The sequence below is a fragment of the Pithys albifrons genome, chromosome 14 (assembly GCF_047495875.1).
Source record: "Pithys albifrons albifrons isolate INPA30051 chromosome 14, PitAlb_v1, whole genome shotgun sequence".
NCBI lineage: Eukaryota > Metazoa > Chordata > Aves > Passeriformes > Thamnophilidae > Pithys > Pithys albifrons.
The window spans coordinates 11,252,501-11,267,443 of NC_092471.1; positions in this window are offsets into that span (position 1 = coordinate 11,252,501).

Genomic DNA, 14,943 nt, shown 5'->3' on the forward strand with positions numbered 1-14,943 from the left:
ACCACCAAAATTGCATATCAGAGTTTCTGATGAAAATAAAAAATGTCATGGCAATAAGAGACTGTTTTGAAAGCAAGCCAGTTTGTCAGTAAATTATAAGCTTTATTATCATAAAACTGACAAATTGAACCAACATCTCATTAACTGAAAGCAGAATGACTGTAGCAATATTCCTCTCCCAGAGGAATGCTTATCTATAGGGGGGAAATGCTGAGATCTGCCACTAATTATAACATTAACTTTACTTATTAAAGGATGTCTGAACATTTCTGAAAATACACATTTTCACCTTCAACTGCGCTGTTCTGATTAAGTAAATTATTGTACCAATGAATTCTATGAATTTTAACTTTTCTCTATCACAGAAGTGCACTTTAATTTAAAAACAGAAAAATGTTTTATCTTGGATTTTACTTTCATTGGTTTGTAACTTTCCTTTCCATCCAGTAGAATAATCTGTAAATTGAACTCACTCATGACCTGCTCTACACTTTGTGGAAATTCAGAAGGAATATTAAAGAAGAACTATACAGCTGTTATTGAGCTTGCCAGGCTTAGCTTTTATTTCTAAAGAAATTTATTGTGCTTCTATGGACTGTCAGAAACTTAATTATAGAACCCACAGAGGAAAGTCTGCTCTGCAATACATGAAATAAAGCACTATAATGATAGTATTAATTAATGAAGGCAAATATCACATTAGGATTTCTATCACTTCCCACTTCTTAGAAAAGCAATCATTCCGTGCTCTCAGCCAACATCCCCAACTCAGACTGCTATCAAGTGAGTTCCTGTTGTACAATAAAAGTGCTGCCCTGTGTGAAAGGACAAACCCAGAGCTCCACCCCAGGCTGAAGAGCAATGCCCTGCCCCAGCCCAGCTGCACGTGCCTGCTGCTCTAAGAGCAGTAAAGAACACAACTGAAACTCCCTTTCTCCTGCTCCTTGGTTATCTCCTGAGGTGTTTAGGGAATGTCTACTGCCCAAAGACTGAGTAATTCACTTTGGACTGGGTGTCTCTCTTAGACTCCCCCATTTTGGTACATATGACACTCTCAAGAAAAACTATAAAAGTCTTGAACCATCAACAAATTCAAATAAACTATGCAAACACATCTCTCTGGAATCCTAAAATCATACTTTTCTAGCTGAAATGCATCATTTTTTATGTACAGAAACTGCATGCATTGGAATAGCACTCATCTTGCAGCATACCAAACAGGTGGAAGGTGGAATTCAAGGTGATAGTATGATATAAAATCTTTTTGAAAGCATGTGTATGATGGAAAAATTGACAGACAAAATGATACTATGACTATAACTTGCAAAGCATTACTAGTTGTGAAACTCAAATAGCTCTTCTTCTTTTGTTCAGTAATGAATCCAGCCTTTTTCATTTATTCCTATGGTGGTAATATATACTTTTAAATAAAATAAACAATGCAAATGACAATTGTAAGTGAGCAAAATCTTATTTTAGTATGTTTTACTTTCCAAAAGTATTTTAGATCTTGATTTTGGATTTTAATTTCCAGAAACATTCATAAAATACAATTCTGAAACTCAGATATGAAAATAATTATTATATAACATTTATTTACTCTGAAGGGAAAATATTGACTCCATGTACTGACATCACAGGGATATCAAATATGGCTTATTTCTAAATAATATTGGACAGTTCAAATTGGCAAACATATACATCCCATGAAATTTAAAACCTTTGAAATTACTGAATATCATCTATTGTTTACTAAATTCATAAGACTAGGGAGTCAGCAAAAATATTTTACAAGTTAATGGCTGAAGAGAGTAATAAGAAATACAGCTAAAGCAAAATATTCTGTCAGCAACAGGCTAATGGCCCCTTGACTGATGTAAATCAGAGCAACATGAAATCCCTGCACTAACAGATCCTTTCCTATCTGGTGGTTCTCCTCGGCCCCCCTGGAGCTGACTGCACACCTGATGCTGTGGCTGCTTCGTGCCAAGCCACAGGGCACCACGCAGCTGCTTGCCAAGTCAGCTTGGGTTGACAAATAGCAGCCCACTTACTGGGAAAAGTCTCTCTGAAAATATAAAACTGAGAGAAAACAGTCTTAATTCCTAGGATATCTTAAGAATTGTGAAAACTATGGATTCTGCTGGGACGGATGCATTTGGCCTCTTGCGAGGCTTTCAGAAAATCAGGTATTCCTGCATATGTTTCATTTCCCACAGTGTATCTCTTGCATTTATTCCTCTGTATATAGTACTACAAAGGGACCAGCCCTTGCTTCTGCTATTATTGTTACCTCCAGATGTATAAGTGGAGAAGGTAGGAAATTATTTTCAAATTTATTTCCTGATCTAAATTTTACTAAACTTTAATCCCAAGACACCAGAAGGCCCCATATCCTAAGCATTTAGAAGCATATACTTTCTTTATTTTAAGCTCTGATCTCAGAATTCTTCTTAGTTCTAAATATTTTAGCATGATTATACTAATTGTAACACATGACAAATACTGTTCACAATTTCCCCAATACAACAACACATAAGGAAAAAGCTTGTTAGTGATGAAATTCAAACAGTTATTATCAAGGATTTCTTCTTCTAGGTACTTAAAAGTGCAGCTATAAAATATTTTATTTTCAGGTGGAATATTGCCCATTTGTCTGTTTTCAAATTTTCTAAGTAATTGGGCTGCAAACTGGTAATTTCCAAGCAGAAAATGATGGACTCAGTTTCGTGATGCTCAGCTCAACTCATGTGAGTTTTGTAGCTCTTGCACAGACACATCTATGGTGGGGAAGGACAGAAACCACAACCGAGGCAGTGAGTTTGGCTTACACAGTGGAGGGACTGGGGGCAGGTTGGACACCTAAACAAAACCTCTCCCAGGCCAGTTCTTTAATAGAACACGATCAACACAAAGTGGGTTTGATCTCATTACTGCAAGGGAAAATCATTATCTGTGACATCTCTGGCTCAGCAGAATTATAATAATCAGACAATACTGACAACAAAATGTATTTCAGATTTTTTTGAGGCTCTCATTCTGTAATACATCAAATAACTTGCTCAGTAAAAATTACTTGAGCTTGAAGGTGAACTGAGGCAAATATATTTACCAGCTTATTAAAAATAAAAGCTTATTAAATATTAAGGCAAATCCACAGCCTTTATATTTACTAAATATCCACTCACATAACTTTTTCACTCTTGTTTCTACAGCTGTGTTTGCACCATTATTCCTGCAACGCAGAGTTTTCTGTTGGATCAGTGACAAAGTTTCAGCTTGACAGCCTATCTTCTTTATTACCTCTTTACAACACCTCCCACAACTTGTCCTTGCAGACAAGGACATAAAAAGTAAGAAATGTGGCAAACTGCTCCTGCTCTTATGCAAGGATACTCTCCTGACAACAACACTGTGTGTATGGCCCAGATATCCACAAACTGAGTGACTGGTCACACAGCACCTCCATTTGATCTTTCTTTTTGATCTCTGCCTGCCCCTGAGTATTATCCCAAATATTTGTCTAAAGTGAGAAGGTTGATTCATGGCATACCATGGCACTGAAAACATAGTCTGGCTGGGGCATGGTGGGATGTGGGAGAGCAAGAAGCAGTTTGGGATGGCCTTGAATAAGAGTTTTGGGCAAAGGAGACAATCTTATGTAGATTGTGTTTGTTCAAACTGACCACAGAACCTGCTCCCTAGTCTGAACTACTCTGTGGTTTATGCCCAAGTTTTTCTGCCTCCAACCTCTTTGGGGAAAAATAAATTTAAAAACCATACTTGGAGAAGAAAATTAAGAGACCAAGAGTCCAGAAGAATGTGTTCAATGGTGGTACAGAGCTAAAATAGGCCACCCTTCCAGAGATTCACCAAACACTTGTGACATCAGCAACTGCTTTTCTGGGAACTCTGATATGAGCACTGGCTTTGTTTGTGGGATCTGAAATCACACGACATGCAAAGCCTAAATATTAATAGAATTTACAAGTCACTGAATTCCTTATTAAAATTTTAGAACTCCTCCTGAAATAACTGAGCCCTTATTTTAGTAGAAAAGTCACCACAGTTTTAATACTTTATCTGTGTTACATGGGTAATTACTCTCTGGATGGCATGTCATATTTAGATTCCATTACATTATTGTATTAAATCTGAACAACATTTATGAACAGCCCTTCATGGCTTTATGCTCAAAAGGGATGAGTTTGTACAAAAAAAAAATCCTGCATGCATTCCAGAGTATTTTTCTCTTGTCTTTAGAAGACTTTGTAAGTTAAAATCTAGACCACAGCCCACACAAGATTTGTATTACAATGAATAATAAATACATTACATTGGCACTTCTAAACTTTTCTGTAAATTAGCCAAAACACATATCTGCATTTTAGCTAGGCTAAACAAATATAATTAGTTTTTGCTGTATAAAGTTACTGTTTGTTTAAATGTTGTAAGCCTTATGCTAAATATAAGACAAAATTTAATTTGATGGCAAAAGTAAATTTTTCAAAGCAGTTTCATCCAACCTATCTAATACGGCTTTTCTTTTTCCTCAAGACTATTTTATATTTACATAATTAAAAGTCTTAATTTCTCTTGGTTTTTCCTACAGATTGGTTAATAGATGTTTCATAAAGAAGAAAGACTAGAGGAGAAAAAAGGGAGCAGGACTTATGCTAATTTGTGAAAGAGATGCTGATCTCTCGGTGCGTATACATTTGATTTATATGTGGATGTGACACAATGAAGAGAAAGAGCAAATCATATACCTGAGATTTCTGGCATTTGGCTCAGTTGTTTCAAAACATCCATGTCATCCCTGGGAGATGGTTTAACTACAGTCTCTGTTTCAGGTCTACTCCATGATTAAATCCTTGGCATTTTAAGTCCCCCCTAGTCTCTAACAGCAATAGCTGTAAATACTTCCCTGACACAGACATGGGGTTTGATCCAACACATGCCTGGGAAATCCCACACTGCTGAGTATGGCTTTGTAGCTGTCATGCCCTAAACATCAGGCACCCTCACCTTCTCAGTGTGTCTGGATCCATCTGTTCCATGACGTGGATGCACTGGATATCTCTGTATTTCTGAGCTGGAGTGCCTCCACTACAGTGAAATCACATCATTAGGTAGGAGAGAGGATGAAAAGGGGAAATGTGTCTGAAAGGGCAAAAGCTTTCACAACTTCTGAACACTTGCGACATTACACAGAGAATCCAGACACAAATCATGACCAGTCCAGTTTCAGCAGCAGGAAAACAAGAAATTTGAGCCATGCTGAATCTTCTGCTGTGTTTGAATACTACTTATTAACATCTGGGAGTTTTTGACAGCCCATTCCTTTTAGCATTGACTAACAGCATGGGGGTGGGGATGTTGGAAACATCCTTAACTGGGAATAATGAACTTTCATGTATCATTACAAAGGATGTGAGAACGACCTGATTTAAATGCCAGCTAACTTGTCCCTTGGCTAGATGATCAGAGTAGCACATGAGTGAAAAGCAGTCAGTAAATATATATCTGGCCTTGGGTTCCTCATTCCATCAGGTTCTATACAGTTCTAGATTTCTTTGTATTCGGGTCTCACCATCTTCCTGCTGAGCTCTAGCAAGGTACAGAGTCCATGTCCCGAACACTTAGCAAATAAAAGTGAAATGAGAAAGGTAAAACTGAAATAAAGAGCAATTCACCTTCATCAGTGTATCTACAGGGACATGCTGGGGTTTTTTGCCCTCTCTGAGATCCATGTTACTGAGCAAAAGGTTGATTCTGAACAAGCTATTCTGAACTGTTCTCTTTCCAAGGGACAGAGATTGTCATATTGAAGCTTTCTTCTGACAATTTTGATTGTATTTTTGGTGGAGCAGAAATCCCACTTCAAGTGTGCAGAAAACAACCCTCTTTGCTGATCCCATTACTAAGGCATGGTTTTCCACTCATTGGAATCCATCTTACACTTCATTTCCTATCATCAGTTTCAGTATTAAGAGCAAGATATATTTATGTTTCTATTACACTGTAATTTATTTATTAACTATGAATAATGCACTAAAGTGCAGAACACTGACTAGGAAGAGGCATTTATAAAATATAAGGGGAAATTATTGTTTCTTCAGAAGAACAAAATGTCCTTATTCAAAGGCCTTGAAGTCAGACTGAGCACTAATTCCGTTAAATAAGATCTAGTGAATCTCAGTCCCTCCAAATTAGAGAACACTTAGAAAATGGGCTGGGGCTGACTGTAGCAAGGTGAAAAACAATTAAATCTGTCATTACATTATTAACTCATTAATATGAATTTGCAAAGTGCTGCTAATACAGGAAGGCAACTGTCCCTATTTCAAACAGACCTGCAATTTGCAAATTGTGAGTATCTGCAACCTTTAGTTCCAGCTATAGAAGAAGCACTGCAGTTAAAGAGGGTTTTCATGCTTTTCAGTTGGCAGTCAGGCATGTAATTAATCAATTTCTAAATGCTGATGCAAATGCTGGGCTTTGCATGTGCATATTTACCATCTTCAAATACTATTTCACAATGTGGACCATTTCAGTAAATCATCTATAAACTGCTTCTTGTCCTTTGCTTTATGTCTCTTTCACAGAAGTTTAAATTTTACATGCTGATTTGCACTGAATGCTTTGTTTCTTTGCATAAATAAATAAAATGCACAAAAATAACAACAATCTATTTCCATATAATAGCAAACAATTTGAAAGCAAAACAGCTGCCTTCAACTGACATTGGACCATCAATGGCACTTCAAAACTGAGGGAAAAACTTCTGTGTTCTGCAGCTAAAAGCACATCTAATAAATGCATTTTTTAAAAAATGTTATAAAGAAATCAATTTAATATCAAATGAGATAAATACACTCTCAAGGGCAGCAAGACACATCCTATAGCCCTTCACAAATAAGGCAATAGTTGTTTTGCCAGTAATGATTAAAAAGTATTTTTAGCAAACACAGGTGACAGCAACACAACACTGTACTTTAACAAAGAACAGGAATGGCTTCTTCTGGATGTACTTCTATCATTGCTTTAATTTTGGGCCTCATCAGCATATTTTCTTGCATCTTGAATTACAGGTAATATATTATACTTCATCTTCCAAGCTGTTTATTTGACTATTTAAGGAAAAATTCTATTACTGAAATTTTCAATGTGATAAAATCACTTAGTAGATCAGATAAACATTCCCTAAAGGAGCAGGAAACAGCCATCTTGGTTCCTGCCTCATTTAACTCATCATCTGAGCACTTCCAGTTATTTTTGATTTCTGTTTAAATCTAAGTCAGTGCTGGAAAGGTGAAATGCTGATTACAATTTGCAGTCACAAGCAGAGTGCCGTGTTACAGAAAAGAGAGATGCAGAAGTGTCCAGGCTCCTGTCTGTGCAGTAGGATGTTACACATGTTGCCGCGTGTTGCAGTCAGAAAACGGGAGGAAATGAGTTCCTATGTCTCGATATCTTTTACTATTTTCTTAAGCAGTCTGACAAGAAAAATGCCAGTAGCTAGTTACACAGGACTTGAGACTTAAAAAGAAAAATGCTATTTAGTTGTAGATGTTTGAGAGTATTCAGTATTAGAAATGTGATCACAACTCATTAGAAGGACAGAGATGTCTTGGCAAGACTACTTTATACTAACTTTCCTTTTAATAAAGCTCTATTTGCCTTTTTTGGAACTGAAAGACTCTCCAGTCATTTCATGCTAGTTGGACTGGAAATATACTACTTTACAACATGATTTGTATTCATTTAAGATATTAGAAGTCCTGTGAACTTAAATGGTTGAAAATCAAATCCTTCTGATTGTAGAATCAAATGAGTCCTGTGAACTTAAACGGTTGAAAATCAAATCCTTCTTATTGTAGAATCCAACACACCAAACAGTGTAGCAGAAACTCACTCCGATCCTGTCATTTGGTGTCTTCTGCAGCTCACTTCCTTATCTCTTCCTCACTACAGTATCTCCACCTGCTAAGAGGCTATAATAATAATAACACTCCTCAGTAATCTTTCATTTCCACCTTACACACGCAATGGAACAAAGATAGGATATGTATAAAATACTCTCCCTAAATCTTTACATGCCACCATTCATCAGTCTGATTCCTTCCAGTTCCAAAGAAGCCATACAGATGAAAAGCAAAAAAGAATCAGCTGACAAATACAATTATCAATTTAAAGAGATGCCTGGAGCTATTTGGCTGCTGAAGTAGTTGCTATTGATTTAACTAGAACCTTCTTACCCTTGACTCAGTCAGCCCAGTATAACAGGGTTCAATGTTTCTCTTCGTTGACCTTCTTGGCCTAATTAACAGGAGGGTTTGATGTGAGCAAAGGATACTGCTGGCTGGCAGCTCTCTGCCACCCAGTCACAATTCTGAAACAACTCTAATACAGGCATTTTAACTTCTTTAAAGCACTTATTATTTACCAATCAGAAAACACCAATCACACAGAATCATACCCTCCATTCTCACTGTTTCTTAGCAACACTTAGAAACTGAAGTGTGTGCACTGTTTCAAAGTAGTGTACCTAGAGCAGTAAGCAACATCTGTTAGCAGATCTTTCATTTATCAGACTTTATCTTACAGGAGGTATAATTATTTCAGAATTTGGGATTTTTGAAACCATTTTGAGACCTGCTTTATAAGCAAAATAAAAAGGAAAAAAAAAAAGAAATGGCACTTTCTCTATTTTACAGAATGCTCATTGCCAGAAAAGATGTATTATTTTTGCAATAATGCAAATTTTAACTGCTTCATTATTATTATAAAAGAGTAAATATATACATGTAGGGCTCCCCGATGGACTTTCAACACAAACTTCAAAAGAGTTGAGCAACCCAGGAACAACATTTTAAGTCACTTCATCTGAGAGGCCATGGATAATCTGATAGGTCACATATAGGTCAAATAGCTACTTTTCAAGCAAGTTCTCAATTTCTGCTCCCCATCCAGCACTCTCAAAGCCAGATATTTCATTTTCTAATTGCCTGTATATGTTCCCCTTCATCAGGGATTAGAAATCACATCAAACTTCTCACATTGTAGTTCATTCCCTTCCCACACCAAAGTCCCACACCACCCACATGGCTGGATTCAGGGTGCTTTGGGACTGAGGTGGAGAACTGAGCCCAAGCTCCTGTCAGGCTTCTTGCAGGAGGTACATTTAAACTGCATCACAGTACCTAACTTGAGGGAGCTAAGAACAGTGAGAACCTGAAATAATTAAGTATGATTTCAAAGTCCCAGGAAGAAAACATCAAGTGACCTCAAAAAATCCTTTCTAATGCTAAATAGAGGCTGCAGGAGAAATGTGATTCACAAAACCAATCTGCAAGAGCATCAAAGGTTTGGAGAGAATACATTTGGATTAGTATAGTTTTGTTTATTGGATTCTGTGACAGAGAAACATAAGTAGAGTTATAATCCCATTACAGAAAGGTAATGGTCTCAGATTTGTCTAAAATACCATTGAAGGTGTGAAGACAGTACTGGTGCTATAAAGCTGACTTTCATGCCTGGATCCTATACCTGCAGATTGCTCAGAATTTTTGATTTTTGATCTTTATATACTGTGGTAGCACTACCATGATTCCACCACTGAGACAGTACTGAAGTATGGAAAGTTACTTTTTATCTCGTTGGCAGTTATCAAAGAAAAAGTGTTTTTCTGGTTTATCCTGGATTTACTTCCACCTGAAGGAATTAGTTTTGGTCTAACATCATTATGTTTTGGTTGCATGTATATAATTCATCAAAATATCAAAAATTCAACATTTTATACCAACTGTAAAACCTACATGTTAACCTCCAATAGACTGGGTAACAGCTTGGTGAAAACAAGCAGACTTTCCTGGGAACAGTAGTAGAGAAGTCAGAGGTTAAAGGATGGTAAGTGGAAGTTTTCACCATTTATCTTGATTTCCTGACAATTTTCAGTAAGTCAGCCATAGGATTCTTCAAGATGAACACATTTTTCTTTAACAAGCTATTTCTGTTTAGTTATACCAATCTTACAAATAGCGGAAGGAGATTTTGACAGGACACCTGGTTATTGCAGATGAACTTCCTATTATACTGAGTACATTGTGAAGCTGGAAGTTATTCCAAAATCAACAGTGTTGAACTGGTACATTTAGCCAATCAGGTCACAGCTCCTCCTTGTTAGCTTTAGCCCCAGTGGGATAAGCCTTTCCTGTACTTTCAGACTTCAGAGCAAAGATGTTGAGAATCCTTATGAACTTCTGTACCACCTGTAATTGTAAAACTTAAGTCAGACACAGTCAATGTGCCAATATCCCCTATTTGCATCTGTGGACAGTTTTATAAAGGGGCAGTAATGTTGTTATTTCAGGTCTACAAACCTTCTTATAACCTTAATTTTACTCATGTTATTGGGAAGTACCTTTTCACATTCATCCACAAATGCCTTTCGAGCAAAAAATGTTACGTTTTAGCAGAGTGTCCATGAAAGCTCCATCTTCCTTGCTGGATTCAACTATACTTTATAAAGGAGAGGTCTTATTAGTACAGTGAGAATGGGTTAAGGATTTTCTCCCTCTTATTCTTGTTACAATCATTATCACAAGAAAAGATTCATGTTGTGCTGTTTATTATTTATAGTTCTCATTATATTCTTTGTCACACGACCACAGCATCAGAATTTTAATGCCTCATATATTCTGTGGAAGATAATAGTAAAGTGTACTGCTCTGACCTTTTCAGTGTCCTGTAGTTTGATTCATTAGCCATTCCTATTCTCTCCTATTAACAGCATCAGTAACCTGGGAAGAAGAGGTAGCTCAGGCAACCAACCAAAAAGCAGAATATTGAAAAGGTTAAAATCCAGATTTATAAATCTATTCAAAGTTTACAATCCTTTCCAAACTAGGCTTGGTATGAAAATTATATCAGTCTTCTGGTAAAGACTGTTGCAGCAATACAACTCATGTAAATAAACTGCTTACATTCACTTTTGAGATTGAAAGCCTTTGCTCCTTAGAAAGAGTCAAAGGTGAATGAGCTCAGTATATAGTCTATTTGTTACATCCCATGTCTACCAATTGATGGCCAGGTTATAGGTGCAGTTTGAGGAAATAGTGTAACCATTGCATTGTCATGCAGTAATGATATTGTAAGTGCCAGAGGGAAGTGCTGCTTGCAAGACACTGTAAGAAAAATATATTGAATAACAGACTTGGATTTCATTTCACAATAAAGAGGATTTCAAGTAGAAAAGCTGAAGTGGCTTATACACAATTATTTCATGATCAGCAAGTATTCTCAAATGATTTCTTAGGCAGTGTTTACTGCACAATACAACTGGACTCTTGAGTGCAATATAAATACATTCCTATTATAACAAAAATAACGATGCTAATAGCAAATGAAAAAAAACCTGGAGTATACAGGAGAAATAAGAAAGGCATTGTGTCACCATTCCATGTTACTATTGCATACTCACAATTTAAAAGCAGAATTATTTTAAATTTGGTTATGAGTTAAACAAATGATAAAATGGCAATAAAGCCATATCCTTTCTGTGCCTTTGCCTAGCTTAAAATATAACATGCTGTATACTATTGTGCATATAGAAGATTCTACAGTTCAACAAATCCCTAAACTAATAAGGATTTTTATAAAAATTTGGTTATGCTAAATCTCCCAGAACTGCTGTATTTCTCAGCACAATATAACATTCTGACTGGAAGCTATAAATAAAAAAATGAAGTAAACAAATGAAGTAAAGTCAGAATTTCTTTACCCGACTCCTCTGAAAATCTGGTTTTACTGTGTATCCACAGATAAATAAAAAGAAGCACAGGACATTATCATTATCAAATTACCCTTGTTAGAGCAATAGGCCCATGAAGGCTTTACTTTATGCTTCAAACACTGCCATAACCAACACTGATGACTTTAGAAAAAAAGTACTATGCACTCTTTTTTTCCCTTTTTGGTTATCTGAGAGCTTATTGTATCCCAGGAGGGATATACCTGTTTTTATTCAAGCAGCCAATAAATGTGTTTTATTGCTCTTCCCATAGTAGGCATTATTGCCTCCTCTATGTGAAAACGGCCATATATTTTGAGTCCTTTTAGTCATTCAATAGCTAATCAGGAAGTCATACCATTATAAATGTGCTGAAGACAATGCATAATGTCACAGCCTGCGTGTTGATTATTCCTTAAAAAAAGAAACTTCTATTAGCAATAGGTCACTTGTGCACTATCATTGCCAACTCTAGGCATAAATTATTTTTTAAAGCCAAAAACATTTATAAAATAGCTATTCTTTAAAGAGCAACAATAGAGCATAATATACTTACACAAATTGCAGGATAAAAATGCTTTTCAGGTACTAATGTCATTCCTTGCTCTTTCATTACTTGGACCAGTGCATAAACTGTTTAATGCTGCCTCCATAATATCAACACAAACTCATCTTGTGTTTGCAAAGGTTTCTGTACAGAATTTGTTTTCTTTGTTAATCAGTGATAACATTTTCACATAATGCATTAAACACCTCTACTTTTATGCAGAGCATTGTGAAGCCTTTTAATAGTTTCCTATGGGCACAAGTCTTTTATTTCTTATGAGCTGCCTGCACTCTGCTTGCCCTGCATTTGGCTTTTCCAGATGAGAAGAATTAACCATTTACCTCAAGGCACTGATGGCCCCTCCTGCTTGCCCCTCTGCTCCTGGCACTGTGCTCCCAAAGCTGGTGCCCTTCACAACAGGCCTAAGGAGTGCCCCAAGTAGTGCAGCGTTTTCCACGCTCCAAGCGAGCTCACAATATTCCTGAATAGCTCAGTAACAAGTAAAAAATAAAGCCATTAAATAGCAATCTTACTGGACAAACTAGCCCAAACACATTTAAGTATTTAACTGGGAAACAATGAATTGTAACACCACCACATCTGTCAAGAGCTAATACACGCTTCCTGCCCACCCATCTCATTTAAATTAGAGAGTGTTTCAAGGGCCTTTACTCTTCAGTTCCATGAAGCTCAGGCTCCATAGGGAGGTTTCCACTCTCCAAAAGGCAGGCCACTCTTCAAATAGATGTGGACAAAAATGTGTGATGAAGTTTTCCTGGAGCTTCTTTGATTATAAAGCCAGAATCAGAAAGGCATGTGTCCAAAGTCTCACTTAATTACAAACACTCCTGTATTTTCTATTATGTTCCCTCCTCACTATTGTAGAGCTCTTCCTCTTGTGTTTAGTCCAGAGATTATTTTAAAACAAAATCACATAGAAAATGAGCCATTGTGATATCCCTAACAGTAAAATTTCCTTGTTACCACAACAATCATTTAAGAGGAATAGGAAAAATTCTCCATATTATAGTATTCAGCTTATGTTCTATCATTGAGAAAAGATAACATTAACTTGCTTTTGAAATATTAGAGATGAAAGGTTTAACTACTAACTAATCTTTCAACTGCTACACATTCAGTATAAGGATCAAGTGCAACATTTTAAAATTTCATATTTTATCCTATAAAGGAAAAAGAGGGTAGATTTATAGTAGAAAAACAGCAAAAGGTGAATTAATTTCCCCCCTCAAGGCTTCAATTATCATCATGACATTTCTGCAGACTCTTTCATGTTGCACCTGTCCCTAAGACAGGAGAGACAGATGTTAGCAGGGATGCAAAGTAAAACGCTTCAGAAATATTCACAGCCAGTGGGACATAGAGGGGTGTACTTTCTAGAGGGGAAAAATACCATCATTATGGTCTTAAAAAATAAAGCCCTAATAAGACAATTAACCTGTCATTGCAGTATCATACTATGCTACATACTGAATTTGCAGGGAAAGACCAATTAAGAATCAAGCCTTTCCTCTTCAGTGAGGTGGTGGGAATCACAAATACAATAATAATATACTTTCTGTGAACTAAACAAGTTTGTTGGTAGTGCTTCTTCATTTGCCACACTTTGAAAGACCCTATGTGGCATACAACTCCTTAAATGTAAATCCATCATGCACTGCAGATCTCATTTCAAGTTAGGCAACTTGTTTAACAATTTCTTAGGCACTGTCTCTTGGGTTTAGCTGTAGGCAGGAAATGAAGCATAATTAGCACTTTTATGTGGCATTAACAAACAATCTTGTTAGTTCATTACTTTTTAATATTTGCACCAGTCTTCTCAAAGCAGATTAAGATCAACTGTAATTTCCATATGTGAGATTCCATGACTATAAAGCTCAAAGAATGTTCACTTTAATAAAACCCCCATGATGTCTTCAGCTACTTTTTTTTCTTTTGTTCCAAGATGTTTTTGAAAACTTAGTTTTACGTGAATGAGGTGCTAATCTGAAATGTTTATTCATTTGAGTATGATTTTTCAACTCACTGACATGGCCAGGGTAATAAGGAAGGGATGTGTTTACCAGCCTAGAGCTGAATCCATTTTTTAAGGGGAAAAGAAACCAAAAACACCAAAACCAAAACCCAAACCATAATATTAACTAAAGTGCTGAAATGGAAAAACAAACAAAAAAAATAGCAAAAAAAACCTCCAGAAAATCCCCACAAATTAGGTATTCTGAATTAAAAATAGAGCTGACCAGGGAAGTTAAATGATCAATCAGAGCTACCCAGCCCTTTACCTACAGTAATAACTGAACCTTTGAGTTTTATTTATAATTGCAGCAATTGATGCTGTTGGACAGTTGAGATCCTGGTGTGTGGCTCTGAGGCAAAACACTTGGCATATGTGCCCTTGGGGTGCCAAGTAAAAGCCAACTCTAATTAGGTTACTACACATGCTGTAAATGAAAACAGAAAAATCAAGTAGTCTAACACTCTGCTGCATCATTCTGTAAATCATGCAAGAAAGAAGACATTTCAAAAAATGCTTCAAACATTTAGCTCTGCTCTGGTGTTATCTCAAAGCTTTCCTTTTAATGGT